Raw genomic sequence first — 15651 nt, forward strand, 5'->3', positions numbered from 1 at the left:
TATGTCCATACAAAGGAACAAATAGCTAACATATTCACAAAACCTTTACCTAAGGATGCATTCTTGTATCTAAGAGGTAAGCTAGGAGTCATTCCCCTATTTGAAACTCACTAACATATAGTTTTAGTAATGCATCAATAGAAGTAGAATCAAAGATCTATCAGTTGATGCAGCAAAGTAATGACGATATTGCATATGAATCAGTACATAAGGTACACTGCTATACATTTGGTTTATGTTGTCTTTGGCATGTGTTGTCAAAGAGGAAGATTTTACTGTCATATCTTTCTAAAATTTGCAAGAAAATGAGAGTTTGTGTAAGAGGGAGTGATTATTATGAAAAAGGGAGATTACTATATTTTAGGAGTTTTGTATAAGAGGGTGAAGTATTCTGTCAGAAAAGAATTGTTTTCAAATTTCATTCTGCTATGACATGTTGGGTTGCCATCAATGCCAAAGAGGGAGATTGTTGGATACAATTGTTCAATTGAGTGTTGTCTTTGATGTTACACAAATGTCATATCAGTCATTAGACAGAGTTTACCGAGCTTAGTTGGTCAGCAAGGTAAAAAATAGTCTACTGAGTGTAGTTGGTTAGCAAGACAAAAGATAGAGTCTACCAAGCTTAGAAGGTTAGCAAAGAAGGTTTATAGTGTCTATTGAGCATTCTTAGGCTTTACCTTATGCAACAATTGTTACCAAGCTTTCAAGGTTAGCAAAGGAAATTTAGTTCTTACTAAGTTAACTTAGTAGCCAAAGGATTTTGCAGATTTTGCAGTGTTAACCGAGTTGAGATGGTTAACTTAGGAAGTTATTTCTAGAAACGATGTTTACCAAGCAGGGTCAGCTAGTGAAGGATTTTAATGTTTTGTGAAATAAAGTTTATTTGTTCAATATAATACATGTAGCTGACTAATGTATGATTTATTGGTAAATGTAACTTGTGGATGAGCCAACTTGATAATTTGAATGGTATATATAAGAGGTCAAGATGCGAATTCTAAGTTTGGAAATGAATTTGATGTGATATGAATGTGAAGAAGGGCTAATTATTGTGGAAGAAACTTTTGAAGAAGGATCATAGATCATTGAGGATATCAAGGAGGATCTAATGGTCTAGAATAGAGCTCTGTATTCAAAAAAATTAGTTGCATCCTATTAAGGTCAATTCATTGCTACTTTCTAATCATTGTGGCAGTGATTTCAAATCTCTTAATAGAGTTGGTTTTGTTGGTCTGAATTTTTGTATGATAAAATTCCTCTATCAAGGAATGGAAAATTTAGATTGTCTCCATTCATGGTGAGTAGGATTCCTAGATAAGTCATATTTTTGTTATCCTTTGAAAATTTTGGTTAAAACCCTGTGTCCCATTCTATTTGAATTTCCCTGGCATGAAAATTTTAAAAAATAGGAGGATAAGCGAATATTATTTTCCTACTTGTGTTGAGTTCATTTTTCAATCCTCGTGAAAGAAGTTTTACCCCATCGTCGGATCCTTTTGAATCTATGATCATTGTTAACTCACTATGGAAAAATGCTCTATTATTACGTATAGCAAGTTAGCGAGATTGATGACACATGTCTATGATATTGAAAAGTGAAATTCGATGCTGAGAATTATGTTAACATGAGGTAAATTTTGGCACGTGCTTTGTCCCAAGCTTGTTAGTTTTAAGAATAAATGCACGTGAAGAAAACTATGAATGGTGTCACTGGCATCCAAGTTTTTTCGGCAATTTGCTAAGTCACTATCAGAAAAATCCATGCGACTTGCCAGTGGCGACATAGCAAATGCCTAGATTTTGCAAAAAGGAAGTGTTCTTTTAAAAGGTTGATATGACCGTGGAAGTTCCCACACAATATTATAAATGTGCATGGCCACCTTCTCTGACACTAGCATTAATTGGTAGGGTTTTCAATCAATGTGTGTTTTTTTTTCTGTCACCAAAACCGAGAATCCATCAAAGGTCGTTATATCACTAGATAGAATAACACCACTTTTCTGATAGCGACATAGCGAGGGCCCAATCATTGCAAAACATGGCATTCTTTTATAACTAGAAATGATTTTGAGGATGTCGAAGAAAATCTTATGCAGACTTTGCTTTTACTTCTGTGCAAGTTGAGTTTTTTTCGAGCGTCTATTTACCAAGAGGTTGCTGTATCGCTTGATAGATATTTAATGTTTTTTCGATAGAGATGTAGCGACCCACCTGGAAGACACAAACGTGGTGAGGCCAACAACATGTGATGTCATTAAAAGATAAAAATAGAGTATATGTGTGTGCCAACATGTTTAGCCATCTCAACAACAGTAGTATATGGACCCACTCCCCATGTATAAAGCACACAAAGAATTCTGATCATTAGATCAAACCAAGATCCAAGGCTATTGTTAATTCGCTATGGAAAAATGCTTGAAAGTTAGGTATAGCGAGTTAGTGAGCGATGGCCCACCACTATTGTAGTAAATTGTTGTCCATAAGATCAAGTATGGATTGATGGTGTTTGTTAACTCACTATGAAAAGATGTGCGATGAATAAGTATAGTGAGTTAACGAGCAAGGGACCCTCCATTGTTTTCTTGAAAGTCATTTCAAATATTTTCCATATGATCAAAGCAAGATCAATGGTTATCGCTAGCTAGCTATGGAAATGTGCTCAAAAGATAAATATAGCAAGTTAGTGAGTTGATGACACATGTCCTTTTTCATCCATGGGCCTAGTTTGAAGAACTAGCTTTGAAGAAAAGATATAGATGCAAGCAGTTTATTAGTTTGACTGCCAGCATGCTAAAAGGAACATTGAGTCAGCCTAGTTTTCATTCCTTAATCGTATGATTTCAAAGATCGAAAACGTAGGTTTAAATACTGAAGGTAGTGGCATTCTACATATTAATGAGATATGAAAAGTTTCATGTGTGGAAAGAAAAAATAGAGTGTAACTTATAAGATTTTTTTAGTTCTACCTTATGCGAATAAAGATTTGAAGTCTTTTCTGAATAGGATCATTTACTAAGAGGATTATCTAAATTTTTTCACGAGTGCCAAATAGCATACAAGAACTACAGATAAGAGATTTCCAAGTGCGTATTTTACTATAGTCTTTGAAGTGTTGCAGTCTTGCATGGTATAGTAGAAATGGCTCCAAAGAATTCACTAACTCTTAGACTATGGATAGCAAAGGGATTACTTGACAAGAGTAATTGGATCCCTAGTGTTTCTTTTTCTAGAATTAGTTTAAGTTTGTTTCAAAGATGGTTTGTAGAAAGGAAGTTGTTTATCTTGTATGTTAGTATGTGGAATTTTGATCGAGGAAGACTAGTAATCCCAGGTGTTTTTATGGGTTGTGATCGAGCTACTAAGGTAATGAGGAGAGCAAAGAGTAGGCTTGATAAAATAAAAATCCTATCAGTAGTAACACCTTTCTCTATGGAAATTTTCAAGATGGCACACTTCAATACCATGGCAGAAAAAGTATGTAGGACCCTGTGTAGAGTTTTTAGAGAAGGTGAAGAAGATTTTTTACCCATGGGCTGCACACGAATAGTCCCTCTGACTTTTTATTAGTGCATGTCTTTTTGTGTCAGTAGGTGACAATTTTTTGTTGAAAGATGGTTTTGGATGCAGACATGTTTGGCTAAGAAAAAATTGCTCATTTTGTTATATTTGACAGCCACATTGTTTCCATGCTCGAGTGTTGTTTCTTAAGGGTTAATCCCATTATCTTAAGGAGTTGTGTTAATCGGTGAAGAGTGGGAAGTAAGGGTGTTTCTCCAAATATCATAATAATGGTAAAACCCATGGGCTCAAGTCAATTTGCAATCATCAGAATAGATTTTGTCAGGGACAAGCTTAGCAGTTACATATACAACAAAATCATAGTTGGAGTTAAATCAGAAAAAGGAGGTTATAGATGGAAGCCCGCAAGAGAATATATGATTTGCATAACTTCATGTTATTGATTTTTCTTTTTTGGCAGATGTATGCATCTTCTTCTTATAAGGGACACTTGTTAGTCACATTTTCCCTTTTCTTGTTGCAACTCACGCCTATATAAGTGAGTTTTCAAGGCAATGTGAGGGTTTGAATTCTGTTTTTCTAAGTGATATACTTAGTCTATTTTTGGTCCATTGTTTTGAGAAAAAAATTTGTGGTGTATTTTCTTTGTCAAATCTTGAGAATACATGAATATAGAATGATCTGTGTTTCTTTCTGAAGGTCATTCTGAGTTTACTGTAAATTGTATACAATTTTCAAGGAAAATGAATACAAATGATGAGCTATCCCCATATCAATTCTTTCTAAACTTTGTCTCCTTTTGATTACTTGGTTATCTTGATGTTGTATGAGTAAAGAATTGTGCAATTGAATGGAATTTAGTTAGGTTGTATATCTATTCATCACTGCTATTAGTTCAATCGATTAAGTAAAAGCTTTGATGAATTTGATAAGGTTGTTGTAGTAGTGGAAAGGATTTTGAATGATGAATTCTGATAAGAATTGCTGATGAAATTTATTGTAAGGCAACAAATTAGATCTAAAAATTTGTAGTAGACTTTGAACCCCAATAGATTAGGCACTGATCAAATTTGATCTAGTTGAAAGAGAAATGTGTCATAAATGGTTGTCAAAAATGCAAAATTAAATCAATTTTACTTTTATTTCCTATAGATCTTCAAAGTTGGCTAGTACTTGTTTGCATGGAATGTTTTAGCTTCAATTAGCCACTATTGTTGAGAACACCTGCAGATCTGTAGAAGAATTTTTGGCCATATCTATTTTATGGGATGTGTTTATCAAATTATCAAGAGTTGTGTATGTATTTGAGAATTTGAGATAGAATTAGAATGAAACTAAAATAATCCTCATACAGTTTTCCTAGTCTTGAATCATATCTGGGTATACCCACCATGGTTTTGTAGAGCCAAAAGAGTAGAAAACCACCCTTGGTTTTGTTGAAGATGGGCCCAAGTGCTTTGCACATACAATTATTAATAAGAATTGGTTGGTGTTTAGATTGTGTGAGTAATGTCATCTTGGTATTGAGCATTTTGTTGTTCAATAGTTTTTAGTTTCTTTCTTAAAAAACACCAACAAGTTTAACAACCATTTTTGTAAATCCTCTAACAAGGTGACAATTTAGTTGAATTGTTCTAAAGACCTCTAGCATGGCCACTCTTAACAAGATGATTAAATTCTCCAATAGGGTCACATCTAATAGTGTGTATTGTAACCTTTCATAGGGTTGGCTCCTAATAGGGCTCACTTTAGAAGAGTGAAAATTGGTAGTTATTTACTTGGTGGTTTTTCCCATATTGGGTTTCCACCTTAAATCTAGTGTCTCTTGTGATCATGTTATTTACTTTTGCATACTTGCTAATAATTATGAATGCATAAAAATTAGTAACAAGTTAATCAACCAAGCTACAACATTTTGTCATGCGATTACTGAGTGATCACAGTAATTAGTTATTTAAGACATCTAAGGGATCAAGATTTGTTTTGAAGTAACTGGTTCGCCCCCCCCTCTCAGTTACTTCATCTATAATTCCAACACCCCTCTATAATATTTTTTGTTGGTATAGCATGGTATTTTTTATTAGCTTTCAATTTTTTTTTACAAAAGTTGCAAATCATGTACAATAGTAAAATAAAGTATAAGCTAACTGATATAATATAGAACTGTAAGCTAACTAATTAGCTATGTGGCAGTGCATATGAAGAGGCAAAAAAAGGATGTGGCAAAGCAATTGAGAGGAAAATATTCTTCTAGGTACTTCTTCAAAAAGAAAGAGCTCCTTATTTTTTGTTACGAGTCGAGTCAATTGAAATATGTTGTGTAACTCACTCATGTTGAATTTCTAGTGCAGACATGTGATGTGAGACCCCACAAGAATCCTTTGAGATAATTTGGAGAAGAACATATGGAAAGTTCTTTATAACATCTTCACTAGAAAAAAAATAACTCATCTTAGGTAATGAGTAGACCATATAACTAACCAAGTGTTTGAATTTTGTTTTCAAGAAATGACTTGATCTTTTGTTCAATTTAATGGAGAATTTAATTGTATTTTGTTCTATCCTTTTTCCTTAATTTTTCTCATGCTTGTGAATAATATTTGTTTCCATTCTTTGCAATTTATTTACGGGTGTTTGTTATATTTTGTAATATGATTTTCTTTGTGTATAGCATGCACGCTGATCCTTTTGTTTAGTTTTGATTTTCCATCTTTACTTGTTCTATGTATCTTTTTTGGCATATCATGTGTTTGTGTGTTACATTGTTTTAGTAGAGTGAAGAGGATGTGGATAAAAGTAAGAGGCAAAGCCAAAATGCACACAATCTTCTTTTAGGTGATTCTTATTAATTCTTTTGAATTCTAGAATGAATTCTTATCCATTTTTTCAAACATTGGCATAAACTCATTTGTTCTATTAATTCTATATTTGAACAAGACAAATAGACAATCCCTCAACTAGGATGTTGAAAATGATGCACTAACTACGGTACATGCATCCATATTTCACTATGAAATTGTATTATGATATTTGAGTAACTAAATTCTTGATATATTAATTTTTGCCACATGGATTCAATAAAAGGATATTTGACATTCATTTATATTGAATAGATAACATACAAGGTTATTGGAGTATTTGGGACTTCTACTTCTTTGCAGGATCAGTAGTTTGTATACCTTAAAGAGCATACAATTGCAATGACCTTCTCGATCTCTGGTATGTTTGTACATGTCAAGCTCTACAATCTTTTTGGATGGTATATTTTGGTATTTTTATTTAGCTTTCAATTTTTTTATAGAAGCCACAAATCATCTACAATAGTAAGGTAAAGTATAAGTTGGTTGATATCATCTAGAAAAGGAAGCCAACTGATTACATAAGTGGTAGTGCATATGAAGAGGCAGAAAAAGAAAGTGGTAAAGCAACCGATAACAAAATAGTCTTCTTAGGTACTTTTCCTTCAACAAAAAAGGGCTCATTATTTTTTGTTGCAAGTCTAGCCAATTGAAATCTATTAACTATCTCATGAGGAGTTTCTAATGCAGACATGTGATGTGAGACCCCATAAGAGTTTTCAGGCAATGACTTGATCATCTACAGTTCAATTTGATGGAGGATTTAATTCTTATTTGTTTTTTCATTTTTCATTCTTTCTGTTGTTGCTTGTTAATAATATTTTTGTCCATTCTTCACAATTTTTATGAGTGTTCATTTTATTTTGAATTTTGATTTTCTTTGTTTATAGGATGCACATGGGTCATTTTTTTCAGTTTTGATTTCTCATCTTTATTTGTTTGATGTTTTTTTTGGGCTATATCTGATGTGTGTGGTTATGCCGATTACATTCTTTTAGTAGATGAGAAGAGGAGGTGGATAAAAGATACAGGTAGAGCCATAGTGCACAAAATCTTCTTCTAAGTGATTCTTATTAATGCTTTTAAATTCTAGAATGAACTGTTAATTATTCTATATTGGAACAATGTTGTATTACATTCCCTCAAGTAGGATTTTGAAAATGATGCACCAGCTTTGGTAAATGCACTGAGATTTACTATGATATTGTATTTAGATCTTTGAGTGACTAAATTATTGATATATTTATCTTTGACACATGGATTCAAGAAAAGGAGAGTTGGCATTGAATACTATTGATGAATAGATAACACACAAGGATATTGGACTTGGACCTTCTACTTCTTTGCTAGATTAGTAGTTTATTGACCTTGTAGAGCATACATTTCCAATGCTCTTCTGGATCTCTGGTATGTTTGTACATGCCCTACTCAACAATCTTTTTGGTTGAAGTAGTGTGATATTTTGATTAGCTTTCAAACTTTTTACGTAAGCTAAAAATCATCTATATTGGTTAGTTAAAGCATAAGCTATTTGATATCATCAAGAAGAGTAAGCTAACTGATTAGCTATGTGGCAGTGCATGTGAAGGGGGAGAAAAAGGAAGTGGCAAAGCAATTGAGAGAAAAATGTTCTTCTAGGTACTTCTTCAGCAAGAAAGAGCTCATTAATTTTTTTGCAAGTCCACAATTCAAATTTTTTGAGTAACTAACTCATGATGAGTTTCTAATGTAGGCATGAGATACGATACCCAACAAGAGTTCATTGAACTAATCTAGAGAACAAGAGATGGCAAGTTCCTTATAGCCTATTCTCTAGACCACAAATTACTACTCTTAAGCAATAAATAGACCACACAATTAACCAAGTGTTTGAATGTTGTGTTTATAGGCTATGACTTGACCATCTATAATTCAATTTAATGGAGTAATTAATTCTATTTAATTTTATCATTTTCTGTTCTTTCTACTCATGTTTGTCAATAATCTCTTTGTCTATTCTTGTCAAATTTTTTATGAGTGTTTGATTTATTTTGAAATTTCATTTCATTTTTGTATAGTGTGCATGCTAGCCTTTTTGTTCATTTTTTCTTTTTCAGCTTTATTTGTTCTATGTTTTTTTTTGGTGTGTGTCTATATGTGTGTGCCCATGTTGCATTCTTTTAGCAGATTGAAGAGGAGGTGGATAAAAGGAAGAGGTAGAGTCACAATGCACAAAATCTTCTACCAAGTGATTCTTATTAATGCCTTAAAATTATAGAATGAATTCTTATCTATTTTTTCAACATTAGCATACACTCATTTCTTTTTCTAATAATTCTATATTGGAACAACATAGGTAGATAGTCCGTCAACTCAGATTTTGAATATGAAGCACCAAATTTGGTACATGTACCCATATTCACTTTGACATTGTTGTTTAATCTTTGAGTGACTAAATTCTTGATATATTGATTTTTTCCACATTGATTCAACAAAAGGAGATTCAACATTAATTTCAATTGAATAGATAACATAGAAGGATATTAGAGTATTTGGAACTTTTACTTCTTTGCAAGCTCAGTAGTTGTTGATAATAGAGAGCATACAACTGCAATGCCCTTCTATATCTCTGGTATGTTTGTACATGTCCTGCTCTACCATCTTTTTGGTTGATATAGCATTGTATTTTTTATTAGCTTCCATTTTTTTTGACAAATGTTGAAAATCATCTACAATAGTAAGGTAATGTATAAGCTAGGTAATATCATCTAGAATAGTAAGCTAACTGATTAGGTAAGTGGATGTGCATATGAAGAGGCAAAAAAAGGAAGTGGAAAATCAACTGAGAGCAAAATATTCTTCTAGGTACTTCTTCAACAAGAAAGAGCTCATTATTTTTTGTTGCAAGTCCAATCAATTGAAATATATTGAGTGACTGACTCATGATGAGTTTCTAATGCAGACATGTGATGTGAGACCCCACAAGAATTCATTGAGCTAATCTAGAGAAGAAAAGATGGAAAGCACCGTATAACCTCTTCGCTAGATGACAAATAACTACTCTTAGGCAATGAGTAGACCACATAATTAACCAAGTGTTTGAATTCTATATTTTTAGGTAATGGCTTGGTCATTTGCAGTTCAATTTAATGGAGAATTTAATCCTATTCTATTCTATCCTTTTTCATTCTTTCTACTCTTGCTTGTCAATAATATTTTTTTCCATTCTTTGCAATTTATTTATGATTATTTTATTTTTAAATTTAATTTTCTTTGTGTATAGCGTGCATGTTGGTCCTTTTATTTAGTTTTGATTTTTCATCTGTACTTGTTCTATGTATTTTTTTGGTTGTGTCTTGTGTGTGTGTTACATTATTTTACTAGAGTGAAGAGGAGGTGGATAAAAGAAAGAGACAAAGTCACAGTGCCCAAAATCTTCTTCCAAGTGATTCTTATTAATCCATTTAAATTCTAGAATAATTTTTTATCCATTTTTTTCAATATTGGCATATAAGAATTTGTTCTATTATTTACTCTATATTGGAACAACACAGGTAGACATTCACTCAACTAGGATTTTGAAAATGATGCACCAACTACAATACATGCACCCATATTCACTGTGACATTGTATTCTGATATTTGAGTTGCTAAATTCTTGATATATTGATTTTCTCCAAATGGATTCTAAAAAAGGATATTTGACATTGATTTATATTGAATAGATAACATACAGGGATATTGAAGTCACTCAACTAGGATTTTAAAAATGATGCACCAACTACAATTCATGCACACATATTGTAATGCCTCGCCAAGGGATCCAAAGAATTTTACTAAGTTTGCCAAACAAATTTTTTTTAAAACATGTAAGATAAAGCCATTCATAACATTTTTGGAAGCAATAGCAACAATTCAAATGAAAATAAAAATAACATATATACATAACAGGCTACATTCTTTAAAGATCCCTTAATGTTGTATCACATCTAAATTAACTATTCATCTAACATCCCATCCTTATGAAATAACAATGATACATCCAATGTACTTAAACAATATACAAGTATCCTTTTGTAATTATATTTTAGTTTAGCTCAATCATCCACTGTAGATATCACAGGGTATGAAAAGCTTAAAAGAATAAACATCCAAGTAAATAAAGTACATCATCATCATCTAATATTAATCCATGATGCAATAACATAAATGAAACCACATATCATAAATGATACATTGTCACAAAAGATATAAACATCCATCACAAAAGATAACCATATATCACAAACATAAATAACTAAGTGCATGGTTCCTCCCAACCGTAAATAGCATCATTAGACCATCGTGGATCCTAGCCATCCCTTCGTGCGTAACATTCCAAAGCACCGAAGAGATCATCGGTATCAACATAGTAGGAATTTCACTCCTAAAACATCCTACTAACATGCAAAGTAAAGCATAATAAATCATTAACTAACATATGCAAAGTAAAGCAAATCATCAATATAAGAAACATACCAGTAAATACATCCATCATAAGTTATATTATCTATTATAATGCTCCAAGAACACAATGAAGAATAATTACCAACCAAAGATACTTTAGCCACGGTGTCTCGGATGGATCTCAAATGATAAGAGTGAAAATACACTACCACCTAACCGCATGGAACCTAAGTGGTCCACTCACATCATGCTGAGGAGATAATGTCAAGTCCTAAACAAGATATCAATAAACATAGCATAAAAAGTTCAGGAATCATAAAAGTATACTAACTCAAAGGTTCCAACACATACAATATCGACATCTAATTCCCAGAGGCACACAAAGACATGTAGGAAGCCTACTCTGCAAGCAGGAAAGTGTCATTGCAATTATCACGTACAAGTTACCCTGGCAGTTAGCTAAACTCCACTGATCCATACTGAACTCATTCGGCCACTAGTATCCTCTCACACTGACAAGGCATACTACAGAATGCACGGTCGCAACCATGCATTCTCACTACTCCCATCCTAGCCTATACAAGCACTCAAGGCATGGGCGAGAACATCAAAACAATTATCTTTTAGGTTCATTTAATCCCCATTTAGTGTGTAAATGTTATCACTTATTAACCAAACTTACAATGAGTTACCCTGGCAGCCACTTAGGGCCTTAGCCCCCATTGCAAGCCACTTCCTGACACTACAAGTAGATTAGCTACCCTAAGCTCATGGAATCATAAATCTCAAAATCATAAAAGTTAATCCATAATAAAATCATCAAATATGCATAAAAGCATCAAATATCCATAATAAGAATAATCAAATCTCCATGAGCATCTGAAAAAGAATCCATAGAAAATCATGACCACAACAGTTCTCTATTGGCAACTGAAGGCATCACTGATAATCATAATTATCAATTGGTTCTCAATAACCAAAATATATCTCAAGATAAATAGTTCTCAACAAGCAACCAAGAATATGTCAAAATCATACTGATCGAAGACTCCAAAATGGTTGAGTCAAACATGTCACAACATGACATCATCAAGAAATAAATCCACATTTCAGTCCCATCATGGCAACTAGAAAGTAATCCAAGGATAACTAATCAATGACTCAAAAATGATTAGCTCAAGTGTCTCATACACATACCTCTCAGCTTCACACATGAAGACTGATGAACAATAACAATAAGTAAATACAAACATTTCATAGAGCATATGATCACATTACCATGTTTGGGCTTATAAAGATCGAGACCAAATAAGATCAACAGGCCATCATATCTCATAACTCCTAAGCCTCTGGTAACGTCCTAGGACTGGTCAACACTAGTCAACCCAAAACCCAAAACAAGAAGCATATAGAATACATGATGCAAACACATGTTTTGGTTTACTAAATTCACATAGTTGAATAATGTGTAGGGGTTTCCAATTTTCTGTTTGCAAGTATACATCAAGTGTTTAAAGTTATCATTTGACCTTCAAGTCAACCCATTTGTTCCTCGATAGCATTATTCTAAGAATAACTTAAGGATAATTATTTACTCATTAAACTGATCATCACTGACCTTTAATTAAATTGCTTTCTTTATTTAACGAAGATCCATATTCTAATTGATTAACTCTCCTTCATAAATTAAGGATCATTATTCGTTATATTACAAGAGGACCAATTATCATTCTTCGAATAAGAAATTATAACTTTATTAGAATGATCAATTACATCAATCAATTAACATAGGTCGATATTCTAATAGTCCTCAATTAAATATTACTAAGTCTTCACCATTAAATATCTAAGGTCATCATTCAAGTCATTAAAATAAGACTCATCAACTTCAATGTAGATACTACACAACTTTACTAAAAGAATCGATATATCATATCGATTAAAAAAATTTGTTACATAACTTAATTATTAATTAAATTTAATTAAATCTATTTAATTCAATTAATAATTACAAATCCAGTTGACTAATAACTAACAATAGTTTGTACGTAAAAAGTCATCTACAATCCAAATATTCATATTAATAGTTCAATAACTTGTTAATAACAAGCTATGTTGAAAATTTTATTAATAAATCTATCATGACCACCTTCACCATTCTATCAATGAAAACTAACTTTTCTTTGACAAAATCGTATTATTGATAATCATTTAGTTAAACCTCATTTGATTCAACTAATTATCAATCAACTATATTCCATTTCATTAACATTAGGATTAGTAATAGTTTAATAACTAATAACAAGTTAAAATAAATCTATGATAACAGATTCTTTATTATTTTTGCTAATAATGATGTCACTAGTAAATTAAATATAACTTCCTTAAGAATCGTTCTCCGGATAAGATTTATCAATAATCAATAGGTAATCATTTGTCCAAAATAATCTTTGATGATTCTAAGTATAATGATCACCAACTTCATTAATCACAATTTCATTCATGATAACATGAATTCATTTCCATTGTATTTTTGCCCCCTTAATTTGATCTCAACTAAATTCTTAATAATATACTTCAATTATTAACTAATCTCAATTAGATTGAACTTAATTGAATCAATTAATAATTATATAAACTTATATATACTATCTTTCATTATAATTTGTTAAACTTAACAATTATTAATAAATAATAACTCACTAATAATTTTAATATTCAATTATAATGATTGATATTCGAACCAATCAATGAATAACAACTAAATCATTAGTATCTCTTTTCTTTTAATTTTTTCTCGTCCATTTACTTAGATTGACTAGTAATTAATTACACTTCTTCTACTATTAATTAATCTTAATTAAATTTGATTTAATTAAATTAGATAATAAACCATATAAAACTAATGCATATTAATAAGATTCTAACAAGGGAAGATTTCAATCATATCTTTAATTAATTCCATGCTTTGATATATTAGTTTTGTGAAGTTTAAGCATAAATAACTCTTGGTTATGGGAAATGGAGAAATATCTGTCCTTGAATAAAACAGTCTCAGTACGACGGCCATATCTCCCTAATGAACTGTTGGATCGGGCTGAAATTTAAATATGTTGGAGAGGGTCAAGTTGTGCCAATTTTAACAGGGACGATCGATTAAATTCGATCACAATAAAAAGTTATGAATGACTGAGTTTGGGTCTATCCAAGGGGCAGCGACAGGACAATTTGTGATGAATTAAGAATTTTTTGTTAAAATAATTGTTCTCTAAATTTAATCATAAAAAGGTTTGTTCATATGCATCTAAAAATATAATTGATAGACAGATTACATCTAATCATTCAAATTTTCACCATAAAATTTCTATTTTCATTCCAAATCTTGTCTTTCTAATTTAATATAAATTCGAACCCAAACCGGATTAAAATCTAATTTCTTTCTCATTTGGAACTAGGGTTTTTCTATTGTTTTCTTCTCATCCAAATAAAATATCTAGATTCCAATTTCAAATAGTAGATTCAATCAAAGAGAGTATTCAAACACATAAAATAGATATGATGAAGACAGGAAGAGAAAGAGTGCAAAGGGAATATGAGAATATCACGAGTGCACCTAGACACTGATGCTACTTTGCCATGCCTCAGAAGTCCATAGAAAATCCCTTCCTTCTCCATCATTCACAATTCTTCCAAGAATCCAAGCCGATCGAATCCTTCAAGTGATTAGAAGAGTTAGAAGGAGCATAGAAGCAAGTAGAAAATATATGAGCATATGAATCTTCTCCCATGCATGTAAGCTTTGAAGCTTCTATTTTTTTTTTAGCTTATAGCTTGAGGCTTCTATTAAGCTTGTAGCTTCCATTAAGCTTTTCATTGAAGCTTCTATGAATGCCTGAATATCAAGAGCTCTCAAGAAACTTTTGGATTGCTTCTTGAAACCACTGAAAGGTGTCACCAACTAAGCATGGGTCTTTTCCAATTCTTTTTAATGAGTCATAGAATTGTAGACACCTTGTGCTTAATTGATGCACTAACCCCCATGTTGACACATGTTAATTCCCATGCAAGCTTATAACTCCAATTTACTTTTTAAATAATCTCTATTTAAATTTTATAACTTTCATTTTAATTTTTATAACTTTTATTATTATTATTTTATTTATTACTTTATTATTAATTTATAATTATTATTAATTTTAATTTCTAGTTTTCTTTTATTTAATTCCTTTTCCCCAATAATTCACATTTAATTAATTACAATAAAAATATCAAAGATTATGATATTTTATTAATTTTCTCAAATAAATAATTTATTAATTAAATCTATTTATTAAGACTTAATTAATGGAAAATTCACCATAGACCTCCAAGATAAAATATGAAAGCCCATCATAGAACAAATCATACAAAATAAATCTACAGGGTTAACAATCATGAAATATGTCATCCGACACATTCGGTGGGTATTCAACTCAGATACTTGTCCTAATTTTTCAATTAGGACAAATGGCTCAAAGGGTTGGGATTTGGACTTGAGAATTTGTCTCCCCTCTCTTATCACTGAGATAATGTGATAGGGTATGCTCATCTTGGCAATTCAGGGAAGTCGATACCCAGTACCTGCAACTTGCATAAAAACCATGCATGTACAAACACAATATATACTAAACTAAACAGACAATGGTAGGAGTGGTGCATCATGTAGACCCCGACTAGCAGGTGACTATGACTCTCTTCCTTAACCACATCAGACACACTATACAAAAGCAAACACACAAGGCAAACACGCACACCATACACATGCAAGTATGGGGTAAGTATCCATAAGAAAGCACATATGATAATA

The sequence above is a fragment of the Cupressus sempervirens genome, chromosome 4, assembly GCF_028749045.1.
Source record: "Cupressus sempervirens isolate cs-2001-9-10 chromosome 4, ASM2874904v1, whole genome shotgun sequence".
NCBI classification, from domain to species: domain Eukaryota; kingdom Viridiplantae; phylum Streptophyta; class Pinopsida; order Cupressales; family Cupressaceae; genus Cupressus; species Cupressus sempervirens.